At 51.5% G+C, this 23052-nt stretch overlaps 7 non-coding genes across 7 annotated transcripts; 4 read left to right on the forward strand and 3 right to left on the reverse strand.

The window, feature by feature from the left end:
- The first annotated feature begins 111 nt into the window (after positions 1–111).
- TRNAF-GAA lies at positions 112–184 on the forward strand. The gene has a single exon. It is a non-coding gene; the product is annotated as a tRNA-Phe (tRNA).
- A 491-nt stretch (positions 185–675) lies between these two features.
- TRNAF-GAA lies at positions 676–748 on the reverse strand. The gene has a single exon. It is a non-coding gene; the product is annotated as a tRNA-Phe (tRNA).
- Positions 749–9888: 9140 nt separating this feature from the next.
- On the reverse strand, positions 9889–9960 carry TRNAA-AGC. The gene has a single exon. It is a non-coding gene; the product is annotated as a tRNA-Ala (tRNA).
- Positions 9961–11446: 1486 nt separating this feature from the next.
- Positions 11447–11518, forward strand: TRNAA-AGC. The gene has a single exon. It is a non-coding gene; the product is annotated as a tRNA-Ala (tRNA).
- Positions 11519–11986: 468 nt separating this feature from the next.
- Positions 11987–12058, reverse strand: TRNAA-AGC. Its single transcript has one exon. It is a non-coding gene; the product is annotated as a tRNA-Ala (tRNA).
- A 5205-nt stretch (positions 12059–17263) lies between these two features.
- On the forward strand, positions 17264–17335 carry TRNAA-CGC. Its single transcript has one exon. It is a non-coding gene; the product is annotated as a tRNA-Ala (tRNA).
- Positions 17336–21704: 4369 nt separating this feature from the next.
- On the forward strand, positions 21705–21777 carry TRNAK-UUU. Its single transcript has one exon. It is a non-coding gene; the product is annotated as a tRNA-Lys (tRNA).
- Positions 21778–23052: the final 1275 nt, after the last annotated feature.

Below are 23052 nucleotides of genomic sequence, written 5' to 3' on the forward strand. Positions count from 1 at the left end.
GACACCTAGACAGTCACACTTAAGGGCTCTAAACCACCCGAAACGCAGGGTGAGCGCAATGCGAGCATTGAAGGGGGAGGGGGAGGGGCAAGAAGAGGCTGTCAGGAGGCGGCCGAAATAGCTCAGTTGGGAGAGCGTTAGACTGAAGATCTAAAGGTCCCTGGTTCGATCCCGGGTTTCGGCAGACCGAGCCTTTTGGTCCCTGCGCGGGGTCGCTGCGGTTCCCGGGAGCCCAGGACTGTGGATGAAGGCTGTGAGGCTGTGACTTTATAGGTGCGCGCTGAAATTGGAACGTCATGAATTTCGGGTCTCACGAAATGCTGTTCTTCCTTCACTTTCTCCAACTTTTGGAGCGGTGACCGGCGCCGGCTGCTTTCCCGCGGCGTCCGAGCGCAGCGTGCTCACGGTCGTGCCCCCTCCTGCCGCGGCCGCCGCGCGCCACGTGCCGCAGTGACGGGTCCACAGCGCTGCCAGGCCCCGCGCGCCCGCCCGCCTTCCTACCCGTGCGCGCACGCGGACGCAGCAAGGGCCCGGGTCACGAGCTACGCCCAGCCGCGCACGGTGTTCTCTGTGCAGCCACCGCCTTAGCTCGGCTGACGGTATCCACGGCACGTTCAACCGCCCTGGGCTCCCGGGAACCGCAGCGACCCCGCGCAGGGACCAAAAGGCTCGGTCTGCCGAAACCCGGGATCGAACCAGGGACCTTTAGATCTTCAGTCTAACGCTCTCCCAACTGAGCTATTTCGGCCGCCTCCTGACAGCCTCTTCTTGCCCCTCCCCCTCCCCCTTCAATGCTCGCATTGCGCTCACCCTGCGTTTCGGGTGGTTTAGAGCCCTTAAGTGTGACTGTCTAGGTGTCCGGTATCTTTGCCGACCCAGAAAGACTCGGAGCCCACCGTCTTCCACGTGTGCGCGGGTCGGTCGGATTCCCGGCGGCGGGGGTGGCAGGTGGAGGAGGGGTGCGAGAGGGGGCGGGGGTCCCGGCAGCGGGGGTGGCAGGTGGAGGAGGGGTGCGGGAGAGGGGCGGGGGTCCCGGCAGCGGGGGTGGCAGGTAGACAAGGGGTGCGAGAGGGGGCGGGGGTCCGGGCAGCGGGGGTGGCAGGTGGAGGAGGGGGCGGGAGAGGGCGATGGTGGGGTAAAGCTGCAGCCTTCCGCTCCTGGGCATCTGGCGAGTAGACCCAGGCACCTCTCAGAGAATAAAAGAAACCAAAGGAAATACCTGTTGAGGTTCGACATTTTTCTCTTCTTTTCGTTCTTTCGTCTGTCATTATCTCCAAAAATGCTGAGAAATTTTAATGATAGGGAACACTAACTTTGAACAAAATGTTATCCCCAAGGATAATTCTTCTAATTATTATTAGTAATAATAATTGTACTCGACTATTATTATACTTTAATTTCATTTTTAAAAGTGGAATTTTGGGGCGCCTGGCTGGCTCAGTCAGTGGAGCATGCGACTCTTGATCTTGGGGTTGTGAGTTTGAGCCCCACATTGGGTGGAGAGATTACTAAAAAAAAATAAAATCTTTAAAAAAAAAGTGGAATTTTTTTCTCTCTTGTTATATAAGTACCTATATCCTTGATTTTGCCGTGCGACCTGCAAAATCTAAAATATTTACTTTTTGGCCATTTACAGAAAAATTTTGTGGAAACTTCCGGTCTAGAGGACTGTCTTCACCGGGTCCTTGAGGAATGTGTTGGTGAGGACAGCAGCCTCCTTCCTGACAAGCCTCTGCGGTAGGTACTCTCTGCTGTCCAGGAGTGGCAGTCGCAGATGCTACAGTTAGAATGACTCCCCAAATCCAGTTGTGATGACGGGATGCTGGAGGGGCTGTGCATGTCTATTCTAACCAGGCATCCTGGATCTTGGGAAATAACTCTGAGGCAGATTCAGGGATTCAAACAGACCTGCAGTAAAATACACCCGATTCTATTGATCACATGACCTCTATAAGCCACCTCTGACCGGCAGACCGCAGTGGCATTTCGTGTTCCAATATTTAATATCGGTTCACAGTCACGTTCAATAATATCCAAACTTTCTGTTTCCAGCACACAATTGCCTTGATAAGTGGACTTTTTTTGGAGAAGGCTAGAAAAGAAATATTTGCCATATACATTTTTAGCTGTGTACCAAGTTCCCTTCTCACATGGAGCCAGTCTCCTCTTCGTTCAAGGAGATCTGGATTGGATTCCTGACATGTGAGATATGAAGTGAGGAAAGGCCAGCTGGAAGCCACGAGTTCTCGCTACCCACCCAAATAATAGACACGAAGGATATCGCAGTTCTGGAAGAATTCTAAAGATAAGTGCCATCAGTAAGAAAATGTACGGGCTGGTGGTTCTTACCACGTCTCCATCCAGTTTGCCTGTTTGGCCTGTGCAGAAGACAGAGTCATCATGGAAAGTGGCAGCAGACTACTGTGAATTTGAGGACATGGTGATTTCGATTCCAGCTGCTGTCCCAGCCATGATTTCCTCACTGGAACAAATCATCGTAGCCACTGGTACGTGACATGCTCCTATTGCTGTAGAAAATAGTTCATTCTTTATGCTGATAGAAACTGACCACTGTGTGGGGTTGAATTCTGTCTCTCCAAAATTATATGTTGAAGTTTCAACCCCCAGGACCTCAGTCTGTGGCTGTATTTGGAGATAGGACCTTTAAAGAGACAATTAAGGTACAATGAGGTCATATGGGTGAGCCCTAGTCCAGTATGACTTATTGTTGATAATCATTCTTGATAATGTTGCTATAAACATCGGGGTGCATGTGCCCTTTCAAATCAGTATTTTTGTATCCTTCAGGTAAATACCCAGTAGTGCAATTGCTGGGTCATAGGGTAGCTCTATTTTCAACTTCTTGAGGACCCTCCACACTGTTTTGCAGAGTGGCTGCAGCAGCTTGCGTTCCCACCAACAGTGTAGGAGGGTTCCCACAGGGCGTCTCCTATAACTGAAGAAGGTTTCTGGGTGGTTCTGCGTCATATGCTGGCGCCACACAAACCGAGAAGCTTCCAAGGTACCTGGAGGCCAGTGGCAAAGCAAACCTTCCCGGTGGGCACATCAAGCAAGACACCCGGCTGCTTTGCCTGCAAGGACGAATGTGAGGTAGAGGTCTACGCTAATTAATGAGAAATAGCTAATAGTTCGGGTGGATGAGTAGAGGTTCGGAAGGGAAATTATTGGTAAAGTGGTGACAAAGAAGTGTGGGAAGGAGGCAGATGGACAGATTTCCCCAAATGTGCAGAATCTAAGGATAGTTGTTTCCCCATGAATGCTCCCCAAGCAGCAGCCTCCTCAGCGGGGAATCTTCATAGGCAGGTGAACAAGACGACCCATCCTGATGGAGGACGCCTGTAAGGTTCTCCTTAGTCATCCCTGTCCTTGTCCAGTGAGCTGATGAACAAAGTGGCCGTGGTGACAGGGATGAAGGCCGTGGATGGGCTCAGAGCGTGGAGTTTTATACAGCGAAATAGATCTGGTTCAGCCTCTAAATGACCAAACTACCAGCATTACAGACACGCCCTGGGCCTCCGTATGCTATCATTCCACGGGAGAGCCAGGTTCAGCACCATGGACCACGTCCGAACTAGAGGGCCAGTGTGTATTTTCACCCCAGTAGAAACTTACCCTGGATACAGCTTTGCCTTTACCTCTCACAGGGCTCCTGCCGAACTACCGTCCACGAAATTACTGCGTGTCTTAGGTCCCACGGCGCTGTGTCTGAGATAATACACCATTTTACAGCAAAGGAAGTATGGCAATGGGCTAATATTCCGGAGTTTGCTGGTCTCCCCATGTTGCCATCACTCTGAAGCAAGCACCTGGCCTGACTGGACGGTGGAATGACCTTTGCAGTACTTGGTTATGGTACAAGCCAAGAGACAACATTTCCTGGGAGCTAGGGTAGTGACATGGAGGAGGTGGTCAGTGTCTGAGTCAGCGAGCAGGACGGCACTGTCTCTCTCTCATCGGGATTTACTGTTGCAGGAATCAGAGGCAATGGCGTGGCGTCCTTTCCCCCTTTCCCTGTCACAGCTGATGGCCACAGGAACGTTCTGCTTCCTGTCCACGGCACTGACAACCTTCATTCTGACTCCAAAGCCTTTACATGTTTCTTCCAGCGCTCTCTATGTGAGTGGAACTTGGTACAACAGGCATGATTTTATTTAAAGAGCTAAAAACAGCTGGGGAGGCAGCTTTCGAGGCGGATGCCGAGGAGAACTTGAAGACGTGAAATCCCTACATTCCCTCTGCCAGTGCTCTGAAGAATTCACCTCAGGAACTGGGTGGGGGATGATGTGGTCTATTAGACTGTGTGAACGAGCGGAGGGATGAGAATTCTTTAAGACAAAAACAGTACCTTTCCTACATCCAGTAAGGATGGGAGGCCTATTCTGGTTACACCAGAACGGTGTGGGTCACTGACCCCTGACTTCCACCTCCACTTTTCTCAACCGTGGAAGCACCAAGCTGATGGAAAGAGTGATTAGTTCTCTTCTGTGGAGTTCACTTGCGTAGGAAGAGTCGTGATCCACGGCTCACTGCTTCGGTGACTGTGCAGGATAATCTGCAGTTGGAGGGAGAAGGGTAGAGAAGAAGGGGGCTAGTCCCCGGGCAGATTTGCTTCTCCTTGATCTGCAGCTGTGGCACTGACCCAGGCACAGTTGAAAAAATAATGCCTTTTCAGAGATAATTGACTGAGAATCTCTTATTGCTTCTTTCTCTTCCTGTTCTTTTCCTCTTGCGCACCTCCATCTATCGCCAACGGAACAGAGCACTCACGCTCGATCTGGGGCTGCCGTGTCTGTGGTCTCTGGTTCCGCAGATCCTGCGTGAGCTGGACCTCTCGTTTTTGTTTTCTTCACTCAATGTTCCTTGGGAGGACAGGCATTGTCAGTAATGATGGGGCCCATGGAGTTGAAATGGGTCAGGAGCAAAGGCAACCCATAGAGGGCATGCATCTAACTTTGATATGAGCAGGAAAAAGTGAGTCAATTAATACGAAGACAGGAAAGTGAGAAAAGTTTGTCTTGAGAGACTGAAGGGGAAGGGCAGGAATGGTGGTGCTAGAAATTGAACCCAGTACATCATTTCATGCTCTCCACCACTGAGCTACGCTCTCTGATAATCCAAGAAGTTCAGAAAAATACTGTCTCTGCTGACTTCTATTATTTGCTACTGGTCTCCATGAAATGAGTGTAGACATGGAGATAAGGACTTAAAAATGTTGTAGAATCTTTTACTAGCTCTGACCCCCAAGTGCGTGCCCAGGGGACCTGACGCATCTCACCGTGTGGGGTCTGGCACAGGCTGTCCAACTGCTCAGTGAGTAGAATGCAGAGAGAGCAGCAGGCTGGTACAGGGAAGTGAAACTTCGCCTCTACCCGTCGTAGGTTTTCAGCTGGGACTCTTTAACACAAGGTAGATTAACGAGAGAAAAACACAGTTTATTAGCATGCACAGATTGTATCACACGGGCACGGGATTACCCCAAGTGCACAGTAACTGAAAGTGGCAGCTTAGAACTTCTCAGCATCTTCTACAAAGAACAGTACATGTGCAGAGAAATGACAGGACAGAGGAAAGCAGTTTCAGGCTCCAAGTGTAGCAAACTGGGAAGGTGAACACATGGGAGGAAAGTACTGGAGGTTTGTTTGCAGATCCCTCTGGCGCCTCTCTGGGCGGGTAAGTGTCAGTCTCCTGAAAAAGGAGGATTTATGTCCCGACTTTAGGCAGAAGTGGGGGAAGGGCAGATAGAGCTTTTCTTGTGTTTGCTGCTTCTTAATTGCCTTCTGTTCAAAGTGATTTTTATGTCAAAGTGGTATATTTTAGGTGACATGTTTTGGCTTCCTTCCCTTCACACGTCATGTGTATGGGGCCATGTTATGTCATGTGATATTTTAGGGTTAATTTGTCAACTAATCCAAAAGTGTATGAAGACCTGAGAAGTTACAAGTATGTCTTTTTGGATCTTGTTATATTTAAATGCTTTCAATTAAGTCCATTTTTAAAATTTACAGTTTAACATTGGTAGCTAAATTAGAATTTTAAAGTTATGTCATTTATCAAAATAGGAAACACTAGCCAATGGAAAAAAGACAGGCTCTTCAACAAGTGGTGCTGGGAAAATTGGACAGCCACATGCAGAAGAGTGAAATGGACCATTCTCTTAGACCATACACAAAGATAAACTCAAAATGGATGAAAGACCTCGTGTGACACAGGAATCCATGAAAATCCTCAAGGAGAACATGGGCAGTAACCTCTTCATCATCGGCCACAGCAACTTTTTGCAAGACACGTCTCCAAAGGCAAGGAAAACAAAGCAAAAATGAACTATTGGGACTTTATCAAAATAAAAAGGTTTGCACAGCAAAGGAAACAGTCAACAAAACTAAGAGGCAGCCCACGGAATGGGAGAAGATATTTGCAAATGACATAACAGATAAAGGGCTAGTATCCAAAATCTATAAAGAACTTATCAAACTCAACACCCCAAGAACAAATAATCCAATCAAGAAATGGGCAGAAGACATGAACAGACATTTCTCCAAGGACCACATACAAATGGCCAACAGACACATGAACAAATGTTCCACATCACTCGTCGTCAGGGAAACACGAAGCAAAACCACAAGGAGGTACCACCTCACACCAGTCAGAATGGCTAAAATTAACAAGCAGGAAAGGACAGTTGTTGGCGAGGATGTGGAGAAAGGGGAACCCTCTTCCACTGTTGGTGGGAATGCAAGCTGGTGCAGCCACTCTGGAAAACAGTATGGAGGTTCCTCAAGACGTTAAAGATAGAGCCACCCTATCCTTGATGAAATTAGGTTTTCATATCTGGATCTTTATGACCTTAGTTTTCATCTGCTTTCAGATTTTAGTATTCTAATCTCAGCAGTGAACTTATCCTTCAAGAATGTTTAATATTGTTCTTTCCTGGAGCCCTTAAAATTTAGACATTCCAGACAGGGGCAAAACTGCACCAGCGATGGCATGTTATCTGCAAGGCTGTCTGGCAGTAAGAAAAATTAACAGACTCAGTTAAAATGACCAGAGATGTTCAGTAATTTTCCCCACGTCACCGGAGAAACCAAGATGGCCTAAGGTGAAATAGTTTCTCATACAGCAATCACATCACGCCCCCGCGCGCACACACACACACACACACACACACACAGATTCTTCTACGGCCCTTTCACGGCGGCTCTGACTGACCTTCACCTACGCGCACACATACAAAGCCTCTAAGCAGGAATGAACTAGACTGTTGCCATGTAGCATATCGGAATTCTTGCCCTCCAACTTTTCTAGACTTTCCCAATTCAACTTTAGATTTTTAGGGGCATCTGGGGGGCTCGTTCAGGTGGGTGTCTGACTCCTGGTTTCGGTTCAGGTCGTGATCTCAGGGTTGTATGATCAAGCCCCAGCTTCGGCTCTGCACTTAGCTCAGAGTCTGCTTGAGAGCCCCTCTCTCTCTCCCTCTGCTCCTCCCCCCAACCTCGTGTGTATTGCTCTCTCTCTCTTAAATCAGTCAATAAAATCTTTTTTAAAAACTTTAGATTTTGGGGCACCTGGGTGGCTCAGTCGTTAAGTGTCTGCCTTCCGCTCAGATCATGATTCCAGCATTCTGGGATCGAGCCGCTGAGCGGGAAGCCTGCTTCTCTCTCTCCCCCGCTCCCCCTGCGTGTGTTCCCTCTCTGTCAAATAAATAAATAACATCTTAAAAAGAAACTTTAGATTTTTATTTTTAAATTTTTAAATGCAAGCGCAACCAGAATAGATCAGCTAGCACAGCTGATGGCTGTACAATAGGCCGTTTGGATGGCCAAGTTTGACACCAAGCTCTTCAGCACAAAGGGGGATACAGTACGAGATCAGGGAGGCAAGCTGATTTTGATGGGACTCCCATGATTGTGATTATTCAGGCATCTGGGCTGGAGAAGCCTGAGCCAGGGACTGACTTCTGCCATGAAGGTGGAGAAAATGACATGCGAGAAAACAGGAATGGGGGGGTGGTTAGCCAGGGATGGAATATCGGGAAGAAGCGGGGATCTGAGGAACACCGCTCCAGGAAGAACCTGTAAGAGGCGACTGGCCAGGGGACGTCTCCACTAGAAGAAAAAACAGTCTTTCATACAATCCATTTATACTGCAGGTTTCAGGAACGCGATCTTACCAAAGTTGAAGAATCACTGCCGTAGGGAAATTATCTTCTCGGAACTCTGCAAGAGACACAAACCTGTAAGTCATTTAGAATTTTCTTTAGGATTCCTTTGATCACTCATAACCAACTGAAAACCGCACACTGTTTACAGACCGTCGTGTGGCATAAAAACATTGTCTCTTATGAGTAAGTACATATTTACAGAAGTCAAATTAAGGAGTGAAGATATTTGGAGGACAAATAAGAGTGTGATCTTAGAACGTGTTTGGCGGACTCCGCATCCGCAGTGAGGGGTGGGTAGACAGGTCTTGGGAAGAGTGGAAGGCACGTCTTCCCCGGGTTGGATGCTGTGTGAAACCCGGAGGCACAGAATTGCTGGGCGGCTCCTCTCGCAGGAAAGGAACCTTTACTGTGGGTGAGCACGCCCCCTGGAGTTGGTGTAAGTTAATTCAGGGAACAACTGCTGATGGGCATGACTGGCCAATGTCGCCCACATTTATGGGGTGGGAGAGGTGCAAGGTTCCTAAACTCTTGAAGCAAAACCTTCACAGTGCTCGTGATTAATGCCGAGGTTTGGTTTCCTGCAAGTGGCACGTTATTTGTGACAAACAGTGGATTAACACAAACCAAATCACCTCTTTTGTGATCAAGAAGAGCCTTTCTCTTTCGCTCAGGTCTCCCTGCACTCTATCTTCTCCTGGTTTAGGTCAGACATCAGAACTATTTTACTTTATAAGCTGGGTTGCGTGACCAAACTCACGAGGACTCATCAAAGTTATGATTGTTGTTGGGACGGTGGATGTAAAGCTCCCTGTGGAGGAAGGTAGACTTGTCCCACAAGCACCGAGCAAGCGCCCTACGTCAGGGAGAAGGTGCGCTGGGTCCTCGGATGCTCCCCTAAGGACCTGGGACTCCTGTGGCTCATCTTTGGCAGCCTTTCCAAGAGGCGCTGCTCTGCCAGCTACACGCGTCTGAGTTCAGGGCCAGTGGGAGGGGGAAATTTTCCTGCACTCTGGCCACTTCTTTAATTTTGGAATCCAAACAGGGCCGGGCAGGTGACAAGTGTTTGTAGTAACCGAGCATCTCCTGCCTTCTCAGCTCACACCCAGCATCCCTGAGCAGCTCTCAGTCTTTCCAGAGATGGCGAGGGAACCGAGGGCAGCCTGCTGCTTCAGCTGGGAGACCTGTCACCCGGCCTGTCCTCGGGGCCAGCTGCAGGGGACGGTGACCAGCGCGGCTGGCAGGGCTCAGGGCCCAGCAAACTATGCAGCCGGCTGTGCTGCCTCTCGTTCCTGGGCAATCCCATGTTCTTCGTTCCAGAGGAGAAACTGTCCTCCCAGAAACTACTAGAGCCGGTTGACTTTTTCAGATTTTCTACAACTTTAATTTTAAGTTTTCCCTCATCCAGGAAAAACCCTCTTGACCTGGTTCCGGATGCTAGTTTGGGGCGCATGGATGCGACCTGGGTATGGTTTAACTGTCTTAGGAGCTGCCCTTGCAGGAGAGGTTCCTTCTCCGAACTCAGATTTTCCCCACACCTCAGTTTTTGTGCAGTGTAAGACTTTAGAGCCACCTTTGAGTAAAGGAGCATTAATCATCACCTTGTATTCCAAAATAACTATCTAGGCAGTTCGGAGCACTGCAGACAGAAACCTGGATTTTTTTTCATTCAAATATTCCCTGCACAAGGGGTACAGGAGGAACTTGGGATGTGGAGGTGCCGGGGATTGAACCCGGGGCCTCGTGCATGCTAAGCACGCGCTCTACCACTGAGCTACACCCCCGATGCCCTGCTCGTTTTTTTCTTCTTTCAGAAGCATGTTAATCACAGCCCTGTACCTACCCCCAGTCCTGAGGACCTGAGAATGCTAACGAAAGACTCCTTCTATACAGCTCCCTTGTTTCTGAACCTCCTAGATTGCATCTCTTTCCCGCTGCGTAAAGATGAAGGCAGTGATGCGCGGCAGACGGGCACCTTTCCCAGATCCGTTCAGGCTGGTCAGCCCACCCGAAAGCTGGGGCCACACACAGCCTTAAGAGAAGACGGCAGGGAAGAGCCCCGTCCTGGCTCTGTCCGCTGCATGGAAACAGTGACACCCTGGGGACTTTGAGGAAAGCTGGTCTCCTATCCTAATTTCCTAATACAGATCCTCAGAGGCAGGAACCAAGGCTGCAGGAAGAATTTGCTGTCACCCGAGGGTTGCGGCAGGGAAATCACAAGAGGAGCCTGGACCATCTCCTTGCCAGAGTGTAAGAAAGTGCTCAACAGATGATGGTTTAGACGCACACAGGATCTGCTACACAAATCTTGGAAGCATTGACCATTAAAATGAACAAAAAGCAGGAGCATCGGACGGCTCAGCTGGTTAAGCATCCCGACCTTGATCCCAGGGCAGCGAATTCGAGCCCGAGGGCTGGGAGTGCAGCCCACTTAAACAAAAATAAATAAATGGATTCTAATGGCTAAAAGAAGAATGCCTGAGTCCTGTACTGATGAGGGAGAAGAGGTTTTCTCTGCAACGGTGTGCGTGCGTCATTATGGTTGGAAAGGACTGATTTTTAGTGTGTTGTGCTAGGAACGAATGAAGAACGAGTTCGTTTCTTTCGCTTCCTTCAGGTTCCCCGGCAACATTTTTTTCTGAAAGAGGTGCAATGTCCACAGGAGCGTGTTTCCTAATCCCCTTTCCTGTCTCCCATCGTTGGGGCTCTCAGACCAGAGAAGCAGCCCCGGGACAGCGTGAGGACGCCCCTCTCCAAAGATGTGGGCGCAGCCATTTAGGAAAGTAGTGACTGACACGCTCTGCTGCTCATTTCACACCAGTATTGTGAGGTAGTTGCACTGCAGTCTTACCGCCTCGCGCGGACCTGAATTTCCTGAGCACCTCTGTGGTGCTGGGTTTTCTTTTCCTTGCTTCCTCCCCTCCCCTCTCCCACCCTTGCACTCGATCCTCTACACTTGCGGGTCTCTGCGTGCCCTGCACCACCTCGTGCGCATTTCGGAGAGCGCTGCAGACAGGGGGGAAGGAGGTTGAGGGACCGGGAGAGTATTCCGTCCGGAGACTCTCCTTGGCGGTGGGCGGGAAGTGGGCCGCGAGCAGTGCCCCGGGCGCCCGGCAGCTAGCAGAGCCTCCTTGCGTTCGGCGGCTCTGCGGTTCGGAGGGTTTCCCAAACCGCAGCTGTGCACCGGGCGGACCCTGCCCCCTCGCCTCACTCTGGCGCACCTGCAGCCGTGGTGCCAACCAGTACGGCGGAGAGCGCAGGCCTGTGGGAGGGGGTGTAGCTCAGCGGTAGAGCGCGCGCTTAGCATGCGCGAGGCCCTGGGTTCGATCCCCAGCACCTCCACGCGGGCCCTGCTTTTGCGTGAATGCCGTGGCTTCGACTCCTGGCGACCTGGCCGCTCCGGGACACCGATCTGAACGCCCGTGACGGTGTTCTCTTTCCTCGGAGGCATCTCCGTGCCAGGCACGTGTGAGCGGATGGGGAAGAGCGGGCACCGGAAAATCAAAGGGCGAGCTCAGATCTTCTCTACTGACACGAGCACAGCGCGAGAAAACGGAAGCCTAGGGGTTTTGTCCGACCGCTTCTTCGTCTTTTTTGTCTTTTCCTTGCTCTTGTTCCTTCCTTTTCGTGATTATTTAATACGAATCCGTTGCAATTCCGAGGGCCTCGGTTCCTCCAACCTCGCTGCGTCCACACCGCAGTAAAAGGACTTGGCAGAGTGAAGAGAACGTGGCCCTTCGGGAGCAGGTGGAAAGAAGTCGCGGCCTCCGAGCTCCTGTAAAGGCCACGGCCCGAGCGGGGGGCGCCGCGTGGAGGTGCTGGGGATCGAACCCAGGGCCTCGTGCATGCTAAGCACGCGCTCTACCGCTGAGCTACACCCCCCTGCGCGGGGACCCTGCGTCTCCAGCACACTGGCTGCCACTGCAGTCTGCAGGTGCGCCAGGCAGAAGCGAACGGGTCAGGGCCCGCTCCGCGCGACCCCGCTGGTTCGGACACCCTCCAGCGCTGAGACGTTGCGTTCCTGTGCAATGGGCTTACAGAGGCGCAGGTGTAGCCTTCAAGGACGTTTCCCGGGGGAGCTTTTAATAATCGCACGTACTGTGATTAAAGTCCTAAGAACGACACTAACCGCGCACAGGGAGCCCTGCTCGGGAGACGGAACTCTCGGCTGTGAAGATTGACTCCTTCCGCCAGATGAAAAGGCTCAGCCAGCCGCGGAGCCTGTTGATGGGACAGGAGTAGGGAATGGGGGTGGAGGGGAGAGCTGTAAAGGCCGGCCAGGGGCAGACGCAAGGATTGTAGGAGCAGCCGGCCCTCCTCTCCCCGCCTCCTGGGTTGGCGGCTGCACCACTCCAAACCCCGTCTCTGTGGTCACACGCCGCCTCCCTGCGTGTGTCTGTTCAAATTCCCTCTTCCCACAAGGACACCAATCATATTGGATTAGGACCCACCCTCAAGGCCTCATCTGGACTTGATTACATCTGCAAAGAAACCCTCGCCCCCCAAATTCAAACATGGCTCCAAGTCCTGGGTCAATCTACACTCAGTCTACATTTTTCTTGTACTCCCAAATGTGTCTTTCCATTTTCATGCCTAAATTCACCCTTTTGTTCCCCCATCTACAGCTTGTAAGAGTCTCTAAAATTGTCTTCCTGCCTTCAGTGGGAGGACAGAATACAAACAGTGCGGGGTCGCCTACATTTGACCCATGGTTTTCTTATTCTATTGCAACTCTGGCTCTGCTCCCTCAGAGTCTTGACTTCAGAAGCCACTTGAGAAAATAGGAAGATGTATGAAAGGAGGTGCACACTATAGGAGAAAGCCAGGCTTCCGTTAGCCTCTAAGAATCAGAAATATGCAGGTGAAAGGAAAGACTGACCTTAACCCGGGGCTTAAATTCTGAAATCTCACATTAAAAGACTAAACCATCACCGGCTGAGCTATGCTGCTTCCAAGGCAAAGAAAGCACAGAAATCTAAGCAAGTGAGTTTTTGCCTCGTGCTTTCTCTTTATTCCAGGTCTCCACACTGATTTCACTCGCATGTGTACCTGAGATGTTCAAGCCTGAATCAAGTACTCAACATGGCTCCCAACGTACTACACACAGGGTTTCGGGGAGGCTGGCTTCCTGTGGGTCTTCCAGGAGCTGCCTGCAACGGAGGCTCCTTCACCGAGGGACCCCAGACCAGCCCAGGCATGTCCACCTTGTGCACCCAGCACAGAAAGGGCAGCCAGGCCCTGTCAAAGCCATGACAGCTTGGGACTAGACAAGTCAGACCTTCCAGTGGGACACGCGTCTTCAGCGCCTTCTATTTCTCTAGGAGAAAGGGAACCTTGTCCAGTGTGTGTGTGTGTGTGTGTGTGTGTGTGTGATCAGAAGATGGGGAGAAAAATAGAGGGGACCATCTGTAGATACATCTCCTTTTGGATGAAATTTTGGCAATAAATCAATCCAGTCCAATCTCTGGTGCTTGATTTTTCAGGCTAGCGGTTCCCAGTCTGGTTGGTTAACAGAAGCGCCTGGGAGACTTTAAACTCACAGAAAGTATTGACTGCTTCTCCTTGAGGGTGTCTTAGAGCCTGCTCCAAAGTTCCTGTGGGAGGCGCCCGGGGGGCTCAGGCAGATGAATGACCAACTCTTGGTTTGGGCTCAGGTCATGATCTCAGGGTCAGGGGATCAAGCCCCACTTGGAGCCTTGCCCTGAGCCCCGTGTGGGGCTCTGAACTCAGTAGGGAGTCTGCTAGAGAGTCTCTCTCTGCTCCTCCCCCACCCTTGAGCACTTTCTCTCTCTGAAAATAAATAAATAAATCTTAAAACAACAACAACAGCAACAGCCAAGTTCTGTGGGAGTTGACTGCCACACAAAATAGTGGCCAAACTCAGGGCTACTCTTTGTGTCTTACGTGATGAAGTTGAGGACTTCTCTAAGCCTGTGGAGGTTTTCCAAGGTCTTAGATTTTTGCAAAGGCTTTACAAAACCGCATGTCCCAGCTCCCATATTGCCTCTTTGTGCTTTCTTTATTTAGGGGAGAATTCTGTCCAAAGAAGGCTCTATAATAAACTGTAGCTTTTCCTTCATTTTTTCTTCCCTCTTCTTTGTAAGGGGTCTCCTGAGCCCAGAGCGGAAGCATTCACTAACTGGGTCTACACCAGGGATTACTAGAGCGAGACAGTAAAGCACACTGTTCTTCATTTATGACCAAGTTTTGTGAGAAATTTATTCCTCGTCTGTCGAATCTGCCCCATGTTAGCCTAAATTTTTAGATCAACCCTCATGTCACCCATCTTACTCTGCTTCATTTCTCACCAACATTTTTACTTTGGTCCACTCCTGCCTTTTCTCCCACCCGGACCTGATTTCCTGGAGGTAACACTCTGCTAACCTTCTACATACCTGCACTATCATGGCTTATCAAAAATCAGACTAGCACAATTAAAACCACCAAATCAATAAAATAGTACTTAGTAAGAGTTTACTGTGCATATAATAATAGCTCGTGAACTGGGGAGCTTTCAGATTTAAAGCTGGTATGAAGCCCAGGGCATGACATCACAGGATGCTTTACAATGTGAACATAAGGAAGCTGTTTAATTATTATAGTGATTGGTTGTTGCAGTGGGGGTTCCAGATGGCAGGGGATTGCTTAGAAGTGATTGTTTTACAACAGCTTTAGGATTATCGGAGGCGTTTACAAGAAATAACCTAGGTTTCACTTCTGTTCATGAGGTAAGCTAGATTTAGTTCGGCTTATGTGGCTTGAATCATTTTGTCTGCCCCGGCAACTTTCCAGTCTGATCTCTGTCTTGTATTTAATTTTAACAGGGTCTTTCTTGCCTTGTAGTCACAACAGAAGTTGAAAGAAAAGGAAACTGGAGACAGAAGTGAATATTCCAGCTGGGATTCTCCCTGGAGCAGAATTAGAACTCCGAGGTAGACTTTTGGTGGTGAGCAGACCTTGGCGTGGGCTAGGCTGGGGGCGCTTAGTGGCAGACTTTGGTCTAGCATTCAGATATCCTTCTCATGACATAGGTTAAAAAAAAGTTTCGGCCTAGGATTTTGTGAAATAAGGAAGTTAAATACAGTAAGCCTTCTTCTACCAACTGTTCGATCCTGTAATAGTGCAGAGATCAGGGCAATCATCCGTTGTAGGGGTTTACCGTAGTCTGGGGTCTATCCGGGAGTGCAGCTCTGTGGGAGGACAGAGACTCCACGTGCAGGAGAGTCCGGTTTACTCCTGGGTTCCTTCAATACGGTCCTTCTCTTTCCCGTTCAAAGCTGTACGCATCCAAGTAGCATCAGAGCAAGGAAGACAAGAAGGAGTGAAAGAGAAGGAAAGATCGTGCTCACTTAGGATCTCTGGGAGGGAGAGGAGTCAGCGAGCTATGGCCGCACGAATAAGCTTCTGCTCCTTCCGTGGGTTTCACAGCTCACCAAGGAGCAGGAGAGAGGGAGAAAGAGCAGGGGCGGCTGGCTGGCTCGATTGGTGGACCGTGCAGCTCTTGATCGTGGAGTTGTGGGTTTGAGCCCCATGTGGGGTGTACAGATTATTTAAAAATAAAATCTTAAATAAAAAAAGCAAAGAAAGAGCAAAGCAAAGAAAAACAGGCCCTTGTGCAATGTTTGTTAAATTTTCTTTTGTATTCTCAATTGAACCTGTGTGAAGGCTGAGGAACAGAAAACCTACCCACTGACTTTTCTCTTCCCTGATTTTCCTTACATATAAACACACACACACCACAGAGAGAGAGAGAGAGAGAGAGAGAGAGAGATCAGTAGGCCAGATCAATCACCAAATATGGTGGGGTATTGATCCCAACTTCCGAGGGCGGGAGCAAGGGCAAGACCTCTCTCCAAGACTGCAGTGCTTTCTGAACAGAAAGTTGGGAAAACTGTTGGTGTCCATGGAGTCAGAGGTGTGGTGGAAGTAAGTCAGGAAAGCCGTAGACTAAAGGCCTCCAAGTCCCGGATCCCCAGTTTGGAAGGCCCACAGGTGACATCAACGGATTCTTCTTCCCACAGCATGTCACCTGATGGCAAACGTCCGTCTGGGTTCATTGTCTCCGGTAAATCTTCCAGAGGACTCAGAGAGGAGAATCAGAACTGGGAGCCTTCCATTTTCCTCACCTTCCCTAGCAAACACTTCCCGTTTTTAAGTCTTTAAATGAAAATCTGCAAGAAATACATTCGTCAATATTACATGAAGCCCTTGGATGAAGAGCCTTAGGTTTTGAGGCAGTGAGTAGACGTCTGGCGGCGCAGACAAGGCAGAAAGCGAGCATTCCACAGCAAATGGCTTTTCCTCTGTCTTTCCCAGACAAGCAACCCTACTTGCTTTGAGAGTCCAGGACTCCCCGAATTTTCCAACCCACCCACGGCACCACTTGAAAGTTTCCAGGGCTCTTTGACTTTATTCTTTCAAATATCCGTATCTAGAGCAGACTTGCTCGCTGTGTCAGCGGGTTTCAGAGCCAAGGCAGTTCGCCGGGTCCCCCAACTTTGCTCCACTGCCCTACGACTGTCCTCGCGCCTGTTCATTCCTCCAGTCCGCGGGGGAAAAAGTCGCTTCATTTAAAGTGGAGAGACTTTTGAAGTTGCTGTTGTTTGTAAAACCCTTTGTGGACATAACCGTCAAGAGAGGGACAGAGAGGGAGAGTGGAGCCTGACTGAGGACCGGCGCTGAGCGTGCGCCGCGAGGCCAGCAGGTGCCAAGTTCAATGGCCGGTGCCCCTGAGGCCGGGAGGGCTGCCTGGGACCCGCAGGGGCGTCGATCTGAACCTTTCCCCCTGCGGTCTTTGTAGGAGACGTTCTTGGAACTTTCCTGGTGGAGGCAAGTAGCTTTCCCCCAACACGGCTGGTGAGCGGACCCTGGAGCAGGTTACCTGAGGGGGGAGGTCTTAGAGCGAGAAAAGGCGCTATTCGGAGTACAGTCTAGTTACCCAGTGAAGCCTGTAAATGCTACCCAGTTTAATAATTTCAAAGATAGTGACATTTAGCCCAATAGACGTTCTGCTGGCCAATTCCTGTATTTAAAAAATGGGAAAATAGAAGTAATATTCTACAAAGCAGAAGAAACGGAGAGAAGCGAGGGGGTGTAGCTCAGTGGTAGAGCGCGTGCTTCGCATGTACGAGGCCCCGGGTTCAATCCCCGGCACCTCCACTCTTCGTTTTCTCCAGGATTAGGAAACCTACTGGATTGCTTTTACTTCTCCCCCTGGGGCTTACACCTCCCGGCACCCGCAGTTGCAAAAGGAAGACAGACGGAGGAGGCGCAAAAGAAGGAGCCAAAGCCCGTCGGAATCTCCTCCTTCGGAAGCAGGAAGCCGCACATTCTAAGTGGGTTTTATTGGGTCGCTCCAGAAAGCGCAGGACGGAAACAGGACAGACTGAAAGGAAACGAATCTACACGCTCTCTGTGTGTCAGTTCTCTAAGCGGTCCGCTGTGCTCGTCAGACCCGGGTGGTCCGACAGGAGGAGGACAGCTGCCCCCCAGGCCTCGGCGGTCGGTGTCCCCTCCGCTCGCCTCGCGCGCGCAACGACCGCCGATCACCGCGCGCGCAGCTGGGGCGCAGGGGCGGATCCCAAACCTTTTTGGGGAGCGACTGGGAAAACGCCGGGCGACCCCAAACATCGGCGCTTCGGGACCGTGGACGCTGCCAACGCGAACGTTGAAAAGGCAGTTGGAAGCGTCGAGGCTGGGGGCTCTCAGCCCCCAGGAAAAGCTCGATTTGGGAAATTAGGCGGAAGGTATTACAGGCTTTTTGCTCAACGCCGGATTTTGGCAGAGCGGTTGTTCTTGTAGAAGGTAAATCGAGTCTCTCTGGAGATTTCCACATGCCACGTGGTGGAAAACACCCAAATCTGTACACACACGTGGCTGGACTAAAACCGCAAGGGTGTCATTGGCGAGCAATGAATGCAGTTCTTTCCCTTCCACACGTCTTACCTCCGCGCCCTGGATTCTAGTTTCTCGTGTTGCAATACTTTCCAGGCCCAAGACAGAGCAGCTTCTGCGGGGGTGGGGGGTGCCACGTCAGCAAACCGAAATTAAGGTAACTGCCACATCCCTGTGAATGACCTGCTGGGCCAGTATCTGGTGATTCCCCAAACACCAGGCCAACTCTGGGCCTTCTGGCCCCAAACAAGGTTGAGGTGGCCCCTGCCAACCAGAAATTTTCTATTTGTCACTTCCTTGTTCTTCATTCTTTCTCCTATAAAAGTGTCCTGCCTTCTACCCCATTTTGCAGTTCTCTGAGACTGGCCACTTCAAGTGTAAAGTTTGCATCACCTCAACTGTCTTCTGTAATCATTTTTAACACTCGTTTTTAGAATTTTAAGGAAAGTCGTAAAGTGGAATACATGAGTTAACACCACACCAAAGATCCCAGAGAGAGATGCAGCCCAAAGGGACGGTGTGTGTGTGTGTGTGTGTGTGTGTGTGTGTGTGTGGTTGTGGGGCTAGGAGGAAGGGTAAGGATAGATAGATGTGTGTGTCTTGTGTTTCCTAAAACAAACACTGTCCTATAAACGGGGAGCCAGTAAAATTATAGAACTACTTTGTTTCTAAACATGATTCTCTCCTGTGTGGATATATCAAAATGAGTCCTTTTTAAAAAAGATTTTATTTATTCATGTGAGAGAGAGAGAGAGAGACAGACAGAGCACAAGCAGGGGGAGAGGCTGAGGGAGAGGGAGCAGGGAGCCCCGGATCATGACATGAGCTGAAGGCAGAAGCTTCACCCACTGAGCCACCCAGGCACCCCTCAAAATGAGTTCTGTTTTCTGGAGACAGGACTCCAGACGGGAACTCAGGATGCCCTGTTTATGCCGTGGGCGCTATCACCACCTGAAGCACACCTGTCCAAGGTGCTTCTAGACTCGCCCGCTAAGAACCACTGTTAGAAAGCAGTGGCTATTTCAGGGCAGATACCAAGTAAACACTGCTTTTAAATTCCTTTTTGGGTGAATTGGCTGTTCTCTTGAATTTTCCTTCTGGTGACTCTTGGCAGAGAACTCTTCTTCCTCTTCCTACTCTCACTGGATTAAATGTGAAGCCTCTCTATGGCCTCAGTAGGGCAGTGGGGCAGAACCATGAAAGACAGAACGTCTCCATCGAGCACTGGGAGTCTGGCCACCGTAGTCTCCAAGGGAATCCATATGCTGGGCACCCTTCCAGGAAACAGCTACTACCCAGGGCATCCAAACCTCCCCTTTGGCTCCCACATGGCCGCAGGGGTCAAATGGCCTTCAGCTTGGACCTCCAGATCTGTCCCTGTTGGTAGCATGGGTTTCCGACACCGTCACCGCGGGTCCCTGCAGCTCCGCGGCTCCCGACTACCAGAGACCTGCCGGAAGATGCAGCGGAGGCGGCGCGAAGGGAAACACACGCGCGCGCGCGCACAGACACTGAAATGCTGTCCCTGGAAATCTAGTCCAGACGGAAAGAGAAGACAGAAAATCGTCAGCTACTGAAGGAAAGGGGGAGGAGTCCGCCCCAGTCCCCGCTCTGGCGGTCCTCGCACACAGTGAATTTGGAACGTCGACGACGCGTCCTCAGGAGGACGGTGACAAGGTCCTTCCAGCACGGTCGTCCCTGAGCGGGATTCTGCAGAGAGCTCGCGCCCGGGGCCTGGGTTTCCACGCGCTTATCCGAGAGGGCGGTATCGTGATGTTGCGGGGGCGGGTCCCACGAGCGCGCGGCGAGACCCGCTGGAACGGGCCAGTGAGGAATCGCTGGTGTTATTTCTGCAGAACAGACACAAGGCTGGGCTGAGACTGATTTCGGGCCCCGGGATTCGTCGTTCGTGCTTCACGGATCTCCCTGGTCCTCTCGGGGCTCCGAGCTCCCGTTCCTCGGCTAATTCCCGGGAAGCATTTCCACTCGAACCGGGAAGTCTCAGGACGCGGACGTTTACTCCGGGCTTCAAGCGCCTCCTCTCCGCCCACTTCCTCCGGCTCTGCCTCCAAAGCCTCCTGCGGGTCCGCGGAGGGATCCAAAGACGAGGCCGGCGGCGCGCCGCCGGGGCGGGGTTCCGGCCCTTCCGGGAGGAGGCGGCGCCGTGACAAGTCACCGGACCCGGCGGGGCGGACGGCGCGACGGTGAGTGCCGCCAACCCGGGGCCGCCGCGCGACGCCCCGCGGAGGGTCAGTTCGGGCGGGGGGAGTGGGACGGAGGAGGGAGAACGCTGTCGTCGGAGCCAGGACGGCTTTCGGAGGGAACGTCCCGGAGTGAGGAACGCGCGAGGGCGCCGTGCGCCCGGTACTGTCCGCGGCCTGGTGCCCCGTGCGGCCTGGTGCCCCGTGCGCCCTGAGCGCGGCTCCGGCCAGACCCCGGGCCCCGGGAGCGCGGGCTCTCAGCCTTCGGCCTGCCTGTGTCGTCGTCACGCGTGGCGCACAGAACTTTATACTAGTGAGAAGCTCCCCAGCTTGAACATCTGGCAGGCCCGGGAAGCCCAGACCTCGAGAGCTGGGAGCCCAGAACCCGGTAGCTTGGACCGCGTAATTGGGAAGGAGGAGGCGGCGGAGGGAGGGAGAGGGGCTGAGGCGTGGGTGGTTGGGGCGAGGGAGGAGGCCGTGGGGGGAATTGGGGAGACCCGGCCCTGGGGCCTCCACGCAGCCCGACCCGAAGATGTCGGGGAAAGTTCTGGGCCTCAGGAGAAGGAATTCAAGGACAGCGCGCAGCACGGGGACTGAGGGACACGAGCGGGAAAGTTTATTAAAGCAAAAGTCCACTCTCGAGACGTGAGAGAGAGACGCAGAGATGCGCCCCTGGGGGCTGGGTTCCTATCCTTTACTGACAGCTGTGGACTAGGGGGCGGGGTATTTGTTATGTGGGGTCGGAAGCAGGGTTTCCCGCTTTTTCCTCCTCACTCGCTCAGGGGTTTCCTGTCGGGGCGCCGCCATCTTGGGCCTGTCTGGTGGGATCCGGCTGCTCGTGGATGCGGCCAGGACAGGCCACTGACCTTCCCCACAGCCGGCCGTGGCCTCCCCTTGCTGGCCTCCGGGCATCCTGTTAGAGCCTCGGTGCCTGCCTGCTGCGACACGGTTAGCAAAGCAGGGAGAAGAGGGGCTGAATGTGGATCTTCAGACACGAAGAGCATTTGGGTAGATGGGTAGGAAGCACGCGTCCAGCTCTAGGCCTTTCTCTGCATCCTCTAGGTACAAGGAAACACTGGAGTCCCGTGTATTTTAAGGGAGGTGAGATGAAAACTTTTGTCCCACGAGAAGATCCTACTCATTTTTGCACAAACGGTGGGATTTCAGAGCGGCTGGGAGCCTCTTTCCAAACCTGAGCCCTTGGGAGCGCGCCCTGTGCTTGGGTTTTGAGGGAAGCCCGATGGTTCCAGGCCGGAGTCTGGTTGTGCAGAGAGCACTTAGTGAGGTGGGCGCGGGTCGCCGGCTGCTTTGTTGGAGTGTGTGAGTTGCCTGTGGAAATGATCGCTTTCAGCATGTTGCCCAGAAAGATGGAAGTCAACAACAGCCTAACACACTTCCCTTCACTAGGCTGTGAGAGAAGAGGGAGCCCATGAGCCCGGATAGCTCAGTTGGTAGAGCATCAGACTTTTAATCTGAGGGTCCAGGGTTCAAGTCCCTGTTCGGGCGTCAAGTTCATTATTTTTCTCCCCCGTGTATTCTGACTTCCAAAGAAGTGTCAAGGGTCCTTCCCTCCCTGGTCCAGGGATTGGGTCCTGGCACGGGGAGCACGTGCTCTGTCTTGGCTTGTGTAGGGGGAGGTGCCTTTTCCCAAGCTGTATGAAAAGAATGTTCTCCACCTTGTTGGAAGGTGGTTCTGGGAACTTGGATTTGAACCTGATTAATTTAAGATACCTACACATTTAAGGTGCAGCCTTGTGAAGATACTTGACAAACACAGCGATCCTTGAGACTGTTATTCTGTAGGAATCTCTCATTCTAAGATTTTCTTTAAAAATTATTATTATTATTTTAAAGATTTTATTTATTTATTTGACAGAGAGAGGAAGCGAGAGAGGGAACACAGGCAGGGGGAGTGGGAGAGGAAGAAGCAGGCTCCCGGTGGAGGAGCCTGATGTGGGGCTCAATCCCAGAACTCCAGGATCAGGCCCTAAGCTGAAGGCAGATGCTTAACGACTGAGCCACCCAGGCGCCCCTAAAAATTATTATTAATTATGTAGCTAGCTACAGGGGAGAGGGACAGTACATAGAGTGAGAATTGAGAAGTGTTCATGGTGATTGGAAGATTGGGAACGCATTAATGGTGTTCATGGAAAATCACATAGTAAGCTAGAGTGATCTTGGGCTCTGGATTCACTCTAGATGGCATAATGCTTCTGGAACTTCCTTAGAAATCCCAGGAAGTGCTTAGAAATTGAGGCGCGGTTCTTGCTATCTCCTCTTTGCCTTCTGCCGGTAAGAGACCCCTGTTCATGTCCCCAGAAACCCCCTGCAGTGGATTGTGAACTTCCACGGCCTTGTGTGCAGAGCTCGTCTCCCAGTTGTCTCATCAGGCTGCTGGACTCTGAGGAGGAGACACGTGTGAGCTGGGGACATGGCTGTTCTGACTTGGTTCTGTGCCCTGGTGCAAAGCGCAAGGAGGTCATGCCCCGTGTTTGGTAAATCATCACTCTCCCGCGGTTGCAGCGGGCTGTCCCCCAGGGGGCTGTTGCACATCCCTGACACGGATGGGTCTTTCCCATTTACTTCCAGCTATACGTCCAGAATTTTCCCTGGATTTCTGTGGCGGCGTCCAATCTTTCTTTGCCAATGTTACCAAGTGTTCAATGGAAGGGTGCGGGATTCACTCTTCAAGTTACAGAATTTTTTGAGAAACTGAGGAACTCATTTTAATGAGAAGACAGAACACACCCATGACCAATATACTCTATTGAGAAAACACCC

This window comes from Ursus maritimus, unplaced genomic scaffold, assembly GCF_017311325.1.
Source record: "Ursus maritimus isolate PB19 unplaced genomic scaffold, ASM1731132v1 scaffold_30, whole genome shotgun sequence".
In the NCBI taxonomy this organism is placed as follows: Eukaryota; Metazoa; Chordata; class Mammalia; order Carnivora; family Ursidae; genus Ursus; species Ursus maritimus.